General features: G+C 46.4%; 1 long non-coding RNA gene across 1 annotated transcript; it reads left to right on the top strand.

Moving 5' to 3' along the window:
• The first annotated feature begins 1,890 nt into the window (after window positions 1–1,890).
• Window positions 1,891–13,739, top strand: LOC116496899. Its single transcript, XR_004254050.1, has 6 exons — window positions 1,891–1,953; window positions 3,661–3,791; window positions 7,166–7,675; window positions 10,783–11,149; window positions 11,599–11,918; window positions 12,762–13,739. It is a non-coding gene; the product is annotated as an uncharacterized LOC116496899 (long non-coding RNA).
• Window positions 13,740–14,138: the final 399 nt, after the last annotated feature.

Below are 14,138 nucleotides of genomic sequence, written 5' to 3'. Positions count from 1 at the left end.
TGATGGGACCCTGGAAATTCAGAGAGGTTTTTATTAGAAAGAATTAGTCATGGTGTCAAGGGACTCTTTCACTCCTTGCTTGTTTAACTGTACGTAAATTGTTTATCACTTAGTCATTACCAGCTCACATTCCTGGATCTAGCCCTGTTGACAACTCGTCCCTTGGGGTTTTGTTGCAGTGCAGACCTCATCCTGGCCCTGGATCTCCCTGCCATGTCCTTTTCACGTTCTTATTTGTGAGCTGAACTCTTCCATGCAGCTGGAGGAAGAGCTTGGTCAGGGGGAGGCTTTCCCAGGAGCAGGAGACGTCCCGCTGACCTCTCAGCCCCAGCGGCTGTTCGCATCCTCCCCTTGAGTGCTGGCTCTGCACACCAGCAGACAGGACAAAGATCTCCTCCAAGCCATCTGTGCCTGGACACAGTCTCCCAAAGACACCCATCGAGTTTTAGGGCAGTCTAAGCTCCCCCCGCAGAGGTACCCATGGTAGCAGCACGCGGGCAGCCCAGCAGCTCGCCAGCTCCAGCGCTTCCCAACGTCCCAAAGTTTTCCTAACGCGCCAATTACTTGGTGCCCCAGGTCATCACCGCGCTGGTGGTAAAATCTGCAGTCACAGAGCTGGACTTTTCTATGTTTCCCTCGGCTCACAATCACCAGAAGATGATTTAATTGCATGAGAAAATGTTCTCTTTAATCTCTTAGAATTAGTCATCTCTTCCTCACTCATCTCTCTGTATTTTTGGTTAGAGAGACTGAAAATCTTAATATATCAGTGACATTTATAACACATGTTAATATTATAAAACGTCAGCGCTCTATTTGCAGAAATGAATACTGATGTGATGGGAGTGTTTTATTATGTCAATGACTTTTATTATAAATATGATAAAACTGTGTCATCTTTTTTTTTTTTCCAAATAAAAAATAAAACCACCTAATCATTTATCTCAAGGTTACTGCTCCGCTACCTGTTTAATTTATTCAGTGGTGCTGTTAAAAAAAAACACACCCTGCAATGGATTTTCACGTTGTGTGGTCATTTGATGGATGTTAGCATTTACCTGAATGTTTATTTAGGATTAGTGTGATTATGAGCACAGAAATGGGGCTAACATAGAGGCTTCCTATGGACACAAAGCCAGGAGACGAAACCTAGTTTTGAGTGACTAATTAATTATTGCCAGAGGGTGAAAGGGGGCTTGATATCATGGTGTCCACCTTGCTTTCTCCAGGGTTGCTGGCTCCTGACACTGCCATGCCTTAATCCTGCCGACCCCGTAAGATGATGCTCGTGAGATACTGACCCCCTCCTGCTAATGCCCTGCCTGAAGATCTCCTGGCCCTCATGTTCACTGCCAGGCCCACGGAGATTGAGAGGCTCTGGGAGGTGTCTTGGACAAGCCCATTTTTTGGGCTGTGACACCATCCTGCCACTTAATCTTAATTAATTACTTAATCAAAGCTAGTATTTACTGTTGTGAGTAAGCTCAACTGTTCACAATAGGTAGTTGCACCGCCAGCCCCAATAATCAGGTGGCAGATTCACCAAAATCAAGAGCTCATTGTAAGGATGATGTTATTTTATGGAAAGTATTAGTAATGAATGGGTGTTTGTGTACATTTCTGCTTTGTCTCCTTGACTGTTTAAATTTCCTTACAATTTTTTTTTTCAAATTGCATACCCCTAAGAATCATATTTACAAGAAATGAAATACTAATATATTTAGAACAGAAAAATCAATTTGATCCGTACAAACTATCATGACTGCAAAGGCTGGGGTTTTTCAGAGTACCAGGAAATGCCATGGAAGTCCCTCCAAAGTTGGAAGCAGCCACAGCGAGCTGCCACATGAGTGGTCCTGAACTCAAATGGCACCGTGAGGGATCCGTTCCCCTGGGGAGGAAGCGAAGGGAGGAGGACAAAGATTGCAGCGTTAAGATCATGCTGTTGCTATGGTTAGTAGCATGAAAGTCTTGAGATTATTTTTTTTTTTATGTATATATGCTTTTTTCTTCCCCCCATTCTGTCTGTGTGCTGGTGTTCCTGCAAAGGGAAGCCCGGGACTGCAGTCCCCGTAAGAAGGCCATCTGTTTTGGTTAGCAACTTGAAGGAGGTCAGGAATGGGCTGTGGAAACCGACTGTCACAAAACATCACGCAGCAGATAATAAACCCACAGCGAAATTTAATGTGTGGGTGTTTTTCATGGAAAGCATCTCAAATCTCTAGAGAGACACCCGGTCTGATGCGCTGCTGCTGCTGCTGAGACCTGGCAGAGTCGTCACGCGTGGTGCAGGATCTGGCCAGGGGGCTGCGGGGAAGCAATGACAAGCCAAGGAGCTTCCCCTGGTGCCACCAAACCTAATGGCAGCATGGGGCAGGGAAGCTCCCTTGCCTGCTGCCTGAATGCAAAATATCTGCAAGGTGGCTCCGCTCGAGGGCTCGCTAATTTGTGCTGGGGGAAGGAAAAATACCTTTCTGCTGGTGTCCAGTTCAGAGATTTCCCAGAGGGGAGGACAAGAAGTGACCTCCCTGGGGCAGTGGCAGCGGGACACGGTGTGCTTCATCCCAGCAGTGCCTGTCCCATCCCCTTACCAGGCAGCACGAGGGCTGCTGAGAGGCTGCCTGGGTTATTAGGCTGTCTCAACAGCGTGTTTGTGATGGTTCCCCAAGGACTCCAGTCTGAAGTAGCGGAGTCGCACAGCCAGAGAAGGCTTCTGCCTCCCAGAAGTGAGCTACAACAGCACTTTAGCTGGAGACAGAACAGCTCTTTAAAAAGAAAATGCCGCGACTCCTCTTTTAAATGTTCCACTGGGCTCTCGAGGAGCTTTGCAGCCATCCACAAGGCTCTGAATGTTAAGGATGCAGAAACGAGCCCTGCTAAATCACAGTGGTGCCTGGCTGGTCTCCTACCAGCAGCAAGAGAGCACAAGGTGTGGTGGCAGGCAGTCCTGTGGTGGCAGGTGGGACACAGGAATCAGCTCATTTCACACATTTATTCACTACATCTTTATTTTCTTTACTGTTTTCTTTACTTTCTTTCCCTGTTCTCAATCCTTAAGGGTGAAAGCTCACACCTCTTTCTGTTCCCCTCCCCGTACCAGGGGCTATGGGGAAACATAAAGTAAGGAAATCATGGCAGGTTATTTACCCCTTGAGGAAATGCCCCGCTGGAGAAATATAAATCAGATTTTAATCAGGAGAATTCCTAATTAAATCTACAGGAAGCCCTGATCCTCTTCCATGTACTCTGGTCTCGAACAAGCTGCTACTGATTTTATATTGGTGTGAGATAATTGCTCTCACTATAGACTTTCATAGAGGTCTTATTAGTGACATTCAATATACTCCTAATGAGCAAGGTCTATCGAAACACCCTTCTGTATAGCAACCTATTGCACTCAGGGGGTTAGAGATCCATAGGAAAGGAGAGTGGAGATGAAGCTCCTGAAGCACAGGTGGGCTTGTGAGCCTTTGGAGAGCTCTGGCACGGGCTGCTGAGATGTTGCCGCAGCTCTGGCTGCAGATGCACAGCCCTTCCCAACCCCCAGACAAAAAAAAAAAAAAAAAATTTATTGACGCAAAATGTGGGAGAAAGGAAGAGAATCTGCAAATCATTTTTATTTATCTGAATCTATTGATGTGTCTGTATATCCATATCTAGCTGCCTACCCGCCCGTCAGCGCATTTCTTCGCCATCCTCCCACGGACGCTCGTCTGACTCCTGCCCCTGCAGCTGGTGTGTGCCAGGCATCTCCTGACCTGGGCTGGCTTTTGCCTGCAGTTCTCCTGCAGGTGAGTTTTTAGAGCTTCCACCTCCTCTACTCTCATCCTTCAGGAGCTGGCTGAAGGAAGAAATTCCCTTCTGCATGTGCCGGGGCCGCAGGCACAGCCTGGGTGGTGCCTGGGAGAGCAAAGCTGGCCACAGGTTGCCCAGGAGGTGCTTTCAGTGAGATCTGGAGGGAGAAGCTGGGTGTGATGGTGCACGTAATGCCAGCAAACCCTGGGGAACCTGAAGCAGGAGAGTGTCTCTGAGCTGGTGTTACTCTGGAGTATAGAAAAGTCCACGGCTGAATGGCTAAAAGGGGAAAGCTCCAGCAAAGGGCGGAGACGGGCTCAAGGGGAAGGGCTGCTGTGTGAGACATCAGTAGGGATGAAACAGTTATAGGGAGAGAAAAGGGAGTTTGGGGATTAAAGGAGCAATTAGAGTGAATGTCTGAGGGGCCTGGCTGCAAAGGCAAAACTGCCTAACTCATGGCTGGTAAACAGAAAAGGGGTGGGTAGGGAATAGGGCACCACAGGGGCTCAGAGAAGTGTTGGCAGTGAGGGCCCGGAAGGAGGAAAAGCTGCACAGAGATGCCAGAGAGAGGCAGAAGCAGTGGCCCGAGGCAGAGAAGAAGGGTGAGAGATGTAGGACCAAAGCTCTGGGGTGCGGGATTGATTTACAGAGCAAGGAACAGCCAGCCAAGGGGAAACACTGGCACGAAGAATTCCCATGAGGGGGGAGCAATGCCATGGGCAGGGACAGCGGCCAGGCCTTGGTGCTCTCTTCCTGTCACTTTGACACTTTGCTCTAATTTCACCTCCAGCCGTTCCTTCTGCAGCCACCTTTCTGAGTTCCTTAAGGATGACTCATTAAAACAACAACAAGGAAAAAAAAAAAAAAAGCCAAAGAAAAGCAACAGCCACCTATTTCTGATCTAAAATGAAAGGGCAAGCTGTGTTTTCTATTTGGTCTAGAAAATGCCTTTCAGAGCTCAGCTGGCATTTAATTTGTTTATTCTTCCTCAGGACTCTTGCTCGCCTCTCCCTGCTCCTGTTTTTCACAGTTGCTCCTAAATGGAAGGCAAAGCCAATAATGGCCAGGCTGGAGGTGAGCTTTCAAACCCACAACATTGGAGCAGGTTCAGAAGGAAACAAATGGAGGCTGCTCGGGCATCATTTAGGAAATGGCTGGAGACAGATGGGCATTTGGAGCTGAAACAAGAGCAGGAGAATTGCAGACCTTGGGGCAGCAGGAGGGTTTTGTGCTGCTGCAGGGCAGCTGGCAGTGCTGGCTGGGGCTGGAAGGGGCGCTAGCAGCAGCCCCAGCTGCCCAGGGGAAAGCTGCCTTCCTCCTCCTCATCATCATCATAACCTGGGCACCGTGATGGCAGGAGGTGGCAGTTCACGGTGACAGCTTTATGTGCAGATCTGTGCGCTGCGGTGATGAGGCTTAGCTCCTGAAGAGCTCCAAATAGGAATTTTAGAGGCTCTTAAACCAGCTGTGCGGTGTTTTCTGTTTCTCAAGACCAGGTCCAGTCCAATTTCCAGTGTGAGGACCTGCATGTGAGTACGCCTGTGTGTGTGCCAGTACTGGAAGGGCTGCAGTGCGCTAATGATGAGGTTGTTAAGTGGAGACTGCTAGGGCTGAGGTGGCAGCGGAAGGTCGGGGCTGTGTCCTAACACTTATCTCACCACGGGAGGTGCTCAGCTTACTGTATCCCAGGGCAAGTCAGCAGAAAGGCAGGCATATGTATTTAGCTACAATTTCCAGGTGCTGAAGAATACAGACAATAAATAAGATGCTGGAGACCTCCATCCTCTTGCATATATACCTGTAGTACGTGACCTTCAGCACTAGAGCAGATCGCTTAGAAGTGGCAAATAAATGCAAAATATCTTCCTGCTTCACCTGGCCAATTTTTATTCAAGAAAGGATTTATCTGGAGAAACCAAAGGAATGCAGTCGGTGTTTGGCTCCTGGGGGCACTTCGCAAGCCAGCCATCTCTGATATCCCATCCGTCTGCACCCCAGTGTTAATTCTGGGAGTCACCCATCACTTAGCCAAGCTAAGCCATGCTGCAGCTCCAGCCTGTCCCCGCTGGCAGGACGCTCAGCTCTCTGTCTTGTCCTTGTCTTGCCTCTGCCTGCCTCGTGGCACGGATCTCTGCAGAGCGGCCAGGCCGCCAGCAGCTCTTTCTCTTCGGGTTTGCACAGCCTTTTCCTTGGGATCCAGGGGACTTGTTTGTATTAACGTAATTGGCAAACACATTGTTCAAATATTAGCAGTGGCAGCAAAACCATTGTGCGGGAGTAGTCGAGGCAAGCAGCCCCTCCGCTCGCAACAGTTAAAACCTGGATGCTGTTGCCAGGCATGTTAGGCGCTGAACACGATCCAGAAAAGCCGTCCAGCTCTGGAGCTGGCTGAGCAGCTCCAGTCTTAGTCATTATTAATGTGACTGGGGATAAAACTACACAGAAAGCCACTTTCTGCAACCGAAAGCATGTGATGAAGCACTTGGCGTTACGTTCAGCCGCCCCTGGTGCGTGGAGCGAGTGAACAGGATGACGGGGGCTGTGCTGAGCCTCTTCAAAACCAGAGGAAAGTCATAAAGGAAAATGTCCTAATGGCTTTGCCACTACCCCACAGTTGTGTAAGATGTGCGGAAGGAGGTTTTCCAGGCACTTGTTGAACAGGACTTCGTGGGAAAGGTTTATAGTGGTGAGCTGAATTCCACGACCCCACTGAATCAATGGCATTTTATGCCAGGTACAAATTGGGTCAGTATTTTTATGATGATGGCCTCCACTGATATACTGCTTGACTAAAAAAAAAATAAAGGATATAAAGTGATCATAAAGCTCAGTTTATGCTTAAACATATGGACATGTGAATAATGCAGTTCCTATATGACAATAAAAAGGATGGGAGGAAGGTCTTTTGAATTCTTTATTGATGAATTTAATGTAGTGGGACAATACCAAATCAATGGCATGATGAAGGGGCTGGGGTTGCCAGGTCCACATCTCTGATTTGGGCCAGTGCTATGGCTGATGAAAGTGAGAATTTTGGTCATTAAATATCCATCTCCCTCCTGAGACTGTGAGAAAGAAAAAGTGCCAATAGGATCACAGAGATCTCCAACTCGCAGTCATTTACAATGGAGAGCCAGTGAGAGGCAGCTGAGGAAAGCTGATGGATGAGGGTGCTGAGGATTAATAGGAATGTTCTTGCATATCAGTGCCCCCTATAAAAAATCCTGACTACCTCCTCCTTCACCCCACTATCCAACAATACTAGCATTCTTTGGTCTTTCAGGTAAATCCCTATTTCTTAGAAATGTGAGTTAAGGGAGAATCATTTCTGTGTAAGAAAACATGCAGTGTTTTTTTTTTTTTTCTGCAGGTGAAGCTGAAAAACATACCCCAGCATAGCCTGAAGATGTAAAAGAGAGAAGACACATAAACAAGAATTCAGAATGTATTTATAAAAACCTCCTGCATTTTTTTCAGCTATTCTCATGCTGTTTGAACATGTAAAGCTGGGCACGCTCTGGCTGCAGTCAGAGTATCTCCTACGATAACTCTGTTGGAGTTGAGATGAGCTACATAAGCAGACAATTTGGCCCATAATTTTTCCTCATGATCGGCAATTTAAAAAATAATCTCTGAAGGCAGTGGGTGTTTGAACGCTGTTGTCTCTGCTCATGCTGTTGCTTTCCCTTACTGCTCCTGAACCCAGCCGGGTGCTGCTCGAAGCCCTGGCACTATTGCAGCCTAGAGCCTTGTCAAAGCACCCTGACCGCACTTCTGCTTGACTTGGCCGAAACTGGAGTACAACATGAATAAATGCCTGTCCTCTCACTTTTCCAAACCCACAAGGAATAAAATCTACCCAAAGTCACCTCTGCTTCAGGTGTGTAACAGCAGTGCCATGTCCTCCCTTCTACTATGGGGAAACTGATGCTCAAAGGGGACATTGTTTTGGCAAACAAACTAAAAACTGATCTATAAGAGGGTTAGAGATGTGAGCCCCAAACCATATATCCTGCCCATTCAATTAATTTTCTTCTAAACACCAATCTCAGGCTTTAACCAAAAGCCTGTCCTTAAATGAGAAGCAAGCAAACTCTGTGGTTTCAGCAAAGTGTTTCTGTTCAAACCAAAAAGCCTGGAGCTTTTGGTACATTATTGCATTCATTTAAAAACTGTTAAAATTAATGGGAAAGTGTAAGAAAACAAAAATCATTTAGGGAAGCTTTTTCTTTTAATATGTATTAACTCAAAGAGATTGATGTACTGATATTTTTTCTACACAACCGTTTTGTTAATGAAGTATTTTGTTGCTTATTTACCTTTACAAATATCCAAGGACAGCTTCACCGCAGGGTTTATGTTATTCCCCAGCAAGCAGGAAGTTTGTGGTTTTAGGGAAATGCTTTTATTTAACGTTTAAAACAGAATGCAGATCTGATTCACTTGCAGCATTTCGCTCCAGTATGATATTTCAATAGATCAATAGGATTGATAGCATGAAAAGTTAAATATAAACTCAATTTTGTTGCAAAATAGTTGAAGGATAGTGTGAAAATGCTCCAAATTTTGTTTTAAGTCAAGATCCCCCAGATTTGCCAATTCATTTCATGATAATGATATTTTGGGGCACATTATTCTCTCCCACGGGCTTCAGAGTAGGGCTTATACCTGTCTACACTGAAGGAAAATTTGAAACAATTTCTGCAACATCGATATTTTTCAGCTGTTTTTTTTTTTTTGTTTTTTTTTTTTTTTTTTGATTTTGATAGAAACTGAATGCTGCTTTGCAAATATTTTGGTGGAGAATCCCTAACAATCTCCCACAATTCAATGAACTCAGTTGGATTCCTTAAGTGATAAATTCAGAGAATCGCAGCACCACAGAATGGCAGGGGTTGGAAGGGACCCTAAAGGCCACCCAGTCCCAGCCCCGTGCCGTGGCAGGGATGCCACCCACTAGGTGAGCTCGCCCAGGGCCTTATCCAGCCTGGCCTTGGACACCTCCAGAAATGGGGCATTCACAGCTTCTCTGGGCATCCTGCTTGCACCTCTGCCCAAAGGAAATCTTTGCATTTCGTAGCGTTCTTATTCAGTTTGGGTCTTCCTTGGTTGTGGCCCTGCGTCGCCTCCCAGTTGTGCAGTTCCCACAGGTGACTGGTCGAACACAAGTGTCATTTTGGCTGCTCCCCGTTTGTATCTTGGCTGCTTAATTATGTCCTGCAGGTGGTGTCCTGGAGCAGTGCAGGGAGAGGAGAGGAGGGAACCTTCCAAGGAGCATCAGTTCAGGTTGGGTGTCCATCCAGCCTAAGAATGGCGATAGTCACCTCCTTCCCCACCCTCAGACAAAAAGTGAGAGCTGTCACATTTGCTGCCAGCAGCTGCCACTTACCCTTTCAGCCTGTAAGTACTAATATAACTGTGACAAACGCATACTCACAGGAACAGGAGATGTAAGGATGCAGCTGCAGATCCTGGACCATTACAGATGTTTCCACCAGGCTCCTTCTGTTATCCCTACAACCTTTTTTCTTCGCTCCCAACCAACCATGACACAGCGGATTCAGCCACGTGGAATTAAACACATCTCACTCCCTCCACCCCCCCTTTTTTTTTCCCCATTAATTGTATTTCATACTGAGTTCTGATGAGCTTTAGGTATCTGTCCTTATATGAGCCAAAGATAATAAAATAACAACAAGATCCCCAAAGTACTAATAGGGTAATATGTGGTGAGAGGAAGGTACCAAGTGGAAAAAGAAGCAAGGGAGAATATAAAGAAAAGGTAGAAAGAAAAAAGAATGATGAGAAGAACAGAGTGATAAGAGCAGGAAAAAAAAAAAAAAAAAAAGCAATGTAAAGTCAGAAATAGGGAAAAGGCTAAAAGGCAAAAGGGCAGATGGAAGAGAGAAAGAGGAGAAGATGAATGGGTGGGCTGGAGGAAGGCAAAGGAAGGGAAAAGCTGAGTAAGGAGGGATGAAAGAACTCCAGAGTGATCGGTTCTGCAGGTGCATCTCAGCAGGTTGCCTCTGATCGGCTCTCTCAGGGACACAGCATGTTACCTGGACTAATTTATAAAGGAAATGAAAAGGAAATGGACTTGTTATAATGAACACCATTAATTCACCTCTTCAGACTTCACTGTTTGAACAGAGAGTATCAAACTACTCAATTGTCATTTGTCTATTCCATTCTTCTCTCTTGCCTGTTGGAAATGACTGGTGAGCACATACGCCCCCGAATGGCTGCACAGCCACTAATTAGCATATATATTGTTTGTCCTGGTACAAATTTATAGCAAACAGCAATATTTTACACTCCAGTAAAGTTAATAAATGAGGCTTTAGGCTATAAAAATTTCATGTTCTTTTGTGCAAAGGTCAATTATAAATAGTTAAGCACATATTCATCCAAAAGCTTTGGGCTCCAGCACTGGAAGAATAAAATATATTTTGATCAGTCCACTTGCCAGCTGGACCCATGCCTCTCGTGCAGCCTCTGAGACACCTTTCTCCAAATGGCCATTCAGTTGTAGAGTGCTTTTGGCCATGAGATGACTGAGGTCATGCTTTAGCTTACAGGAGGAAGATGCTGTGAAATGTTAGAGGTACGCTAGGATCACGCTGAGCCAGGCTAGTGGAGATTTTAATGGTTCGAGTTGTCCTCTCTGAGAAGCTCTCGGGCTCCAAAATCAGATGCGTACACTCAATGGTGCCGCTGGTGCTGTTAAGGACAAAAAGTCCTTAGGGAGAAGCTAAAACTAAGGAATATGAAAGCCCTTCCTCATTTTCCATATGCAATAAATGTGGGTTTAAAGATATCTTTTATTTGTATTACGGGAACACGTAGGAGCTGCATTGTGCTCGACGCTATAAATATATAGAAGAGAGGTGGCCTGTGTTTTAAAGGGCATCATCTGCATATGAGTGATGGAAGGAGAGGTTCTGCAGTCACATGCGTTATTACTAATATAATTCCTTTATATTACAGCTTCAACAACAAGACTATGCTGTTATATGGGGTCATATGTGAACACAGATAAAGACAGACGTGTCTCCTCAGGACTGAGAGCTTATAAGACAGGGATCAAGGAACTGGATATATCTTCTTTCCATTGCAGGTGGAGAGGAAATGCGCTGGCATTTCCTGCAACAGCCTTCTTGAGGCTGGAGCTATTAAATCACAGAAAAATTTTGAGGGATTGTGGTGAAACTGGTCTGTGACAATGTGACAAGGAAATTCAATCAGAGGACATGGAGATTATAGGATAGACTAGACTGAGCAGGGGATGCAAGCAGCTGCTTACTGGAAAGAGACACCGTGAACAAGAGCATCTGAAGACTTGACACCGCAGGAGGTAAGGAATGGAGAAGTCTGGAGCCCAGATCATGAAGGAAGCAGTGTTAAACAAACTGTCACCCAGCATTTGTCATCAGTGTTAACCTGGTAACCAGGCAACTGAGAGATATGTAAGAAGCTCACTGCTTCATCCAGAGTGAAGGGATGTGTTTGGAGGGGATGAGAAAGGGCTTAAGAGCTCTGTGATTCACGGGATCAGCAACCCATCATCAGGGGCTGTTGGGCTGGCAGGCAGGACACACTCACACACATGCTGACTTTATAGGATAGATTAAGGGTGAGGCAGGAAAGCATGGAAATGAAGGGAAGAAATCAGCACAAATGGGAACTGTACCAAAGAGCTGAAGCTTCAATTATTGCTGTCATTAGTTACTTCTCAACAATTCCTGTAGTTGTCCCAACTGCAGTATTTCATGTTGGTTTACTGCCTTCCCTCTACCTCTCCAGGGCTGTGCATCCAGTGTGTCTCTGTGAAGCTTTGTTCTCAGCTACGGGACATATTCAGCCCCACGTATCATCCCTCTACTGCCCAGAGACCACATCAGACACCATCAGCTTCAACAGAGAGAAGGAAAGCCACCAGACACCAAACAGCAGCAGGTGGGGATGGGGGAATAAAGATGTTAAAAAGGACTGTTGACATCCTGAGACCGGCTTGTCTTTGCAGACAGGAGACCTTTTAGTTGGACTGGTTTCATACAGGGAATGGTTTGAAGGTCCTGTACAAGAGAAGAGAAGTTTGGCAGGCAACAGAAAGCTACGTAGAGGTGAGATGAAATCAGGAATGCTTGGCACATGGAGAGACGTGGAAGGATCTGGGGACAGAGGAAGAAGGGGTAGGGTGAAGGGGGAGATGAAAGGGTTGTTAACACTCTGCGTGTATCCTAAAAGGAGAACACAGCACTCAAAATTTGGCTTTCCCACTCACCTGGCCGTGTAAACAGAGGGTGTGCAGAGTTCCTCGCTCTCGGCTCTCTGTGCGGAGCAGGAAGGAGGCACTCTGCACACCATGGCCTCCTGTTATGGACTTAATGCTAAAGTTGGCTGAAGCTAAACTATTTTCATTATAACAGCCTGCGAATTCATTTCCCTGCTTTTCAGCCCAATCCATTTTTTCTGCTTGACATTAAGGAAGCTCTGCTGCAGCAGGCAATCCAGTAGAGAGTGATAACAGGATTGGAAAGGAGAGGCAGTCACCCAAGGTCAGCAGAAGCCTTTGGCTGCCAGTGCCAGGGTGGCTCAGCAAAGGTCACCACAAACGGGCAGAGACGTCTGGTTTGCAAAAGGCTGCTCAGCATACACAGCAGGCCTGGCCCGAGTCATGGGGGGGATTCAGGGATGCATCTGGCACCCAGAGAGGTAAGGGATGCTGATGTCTGCACTTGGTCAGGAGGAGACAAAGCTCAGCAAAGAAGACAGTGCAGCTGTGGCTGTCATGTTGGCTTTGCTTCATTTACGGTGCCTGTTAATTACACGAGGCTTGTGTTGGGAACAGCTGGCAAGTTCCCTCCTTTTGTCCCGCTTCTGCATGTGCTGGGTCGGTTGTGTTCTTCTTGGGATTTCAGTGCCAGGACTGGGAGGGATTTGTTAACTGACTCTTTGCCTCAAAGGTGACCCAAGTCAGACCCAGGAGGTCCACGGAGCTGGATGCCAGTCAACTCGTCCTGACCTCTCTTCTTCGTTCTTCTCGTTGTGTGTCCGGGCACCAGTTCTCATTCTGCTTCTGGTTGTGCCACTCCCCAGTTTTAAACTGAGCTGTGAAACAATTTCATCTCAAACCATACAAGCTGACCAAAGGAAAAGAAGAAAAAAAATAATTTCAGATACAGCTGCTACAAACCTAGATCCTCCACATTGTATATGGTTTAGTGGTTTTGCCTTTTAAAGGTTTGGAATTGCTAGAGCCGGGGGGGGAAACAATTCAGAAGTTTAAGACACAGAACTTTTGTTACTCCCTCTAACTCAGGAGAGGTTATATTTGTTAGGCAGTGGTGCATTAGTTACAGGAGGGCTCACTCTCAGAAAATGTCTACACAGCTGTTTTCAGACATAACTCTTGGGATTTAAAAAAATTTAAATAAAGTTTGCTGAAGACTTTGAATACAGCCTGGATCTTATTGTATAAGAGCAAAGGCTTGCATTCCCCCACCTGAGAACAAAATCTAGTCTGGAAGTGCTGTTCTCGAACAAAAATGACAAGCCTTGTGACAGCACATCTCCTTCACAAGGGAAGTTAGCAGAAGTCCTGCCAGTTTGCTATTCTAGCAAAATGAGCGGAAATCTGCCTGAAGAAATCCAGGAAAAATGAGTATAAAAAGAAGTTTGCATTTAAAAGAGGTTTGGATGAACGTGGCTACTGATTGAAAAGAAAACAGCTATAGGGCCTCCCTTTAGTGAGACAAAGCTATGTTCAATGGTTCTTGGTGTCAGCCAAGGTGTCTTGAAACTTGCCAGTGATGCTATGGGTCAAAGCCCTCTCCTGACATTGCAGAAAGCAGCTGGACACCAAAATGCTGAGGGATGGACACTGCTGTAGCAAGGGTGCAATGAGAGAGGCACCAGCCCTGGCACCCTGGGGCAGGAGGAGGTATCAGGGAAGGACAGTGCTGCCAGAGCACCCCCAGCTCTGCTGCTGCCATTTCACCCTGAAGTGGGGCTGCAGGCCCACAGAGGGGGCTGGAAGGAGCCTAAGGAGTGTGAGAGGGGTGCCCTGTGACCCACAACATCTCCTGTAGCTCCGACTATGGCGGTCGGACTGGCTGATACAGGTTAGCTGTCCACTCTCTCACCTGGCTATATTAACCCCTCAGGAGTTCAAAATCTCATATAGATTCAGAAATTTGGAAGCTCAGACTGTTCTCATCGAAGCTTTCAATGTTATTATCTCTGCTACTCAGCAGTAGATTCCAAACACCCTCAGGAATTCACTTTTAATAAATGGTTGTGGGGCAAAGAGGTGGAGAGCATCCAGCACGGCCCCTGTTATT

Source organism: Aythya fuligula, chromosome 19 (assembly GCF_009819795.1).
Source record: "Aythya fuligula isolate bAytFul2 chromosome 19, bAytFul2.pri, whole genome shotgun sequence".
Classification (NCBI taxonomy): Eukaryota; Metazoa; Chordata; class Aves; order Anseriformes; family Anatidae; genus Aythya; species Aythya fuligula.
The sequence above is the reverse complement of the archived record's forward strand: the minus strand, read 5'-3'. Positions and strand labels throughout refer to the sequence as shown.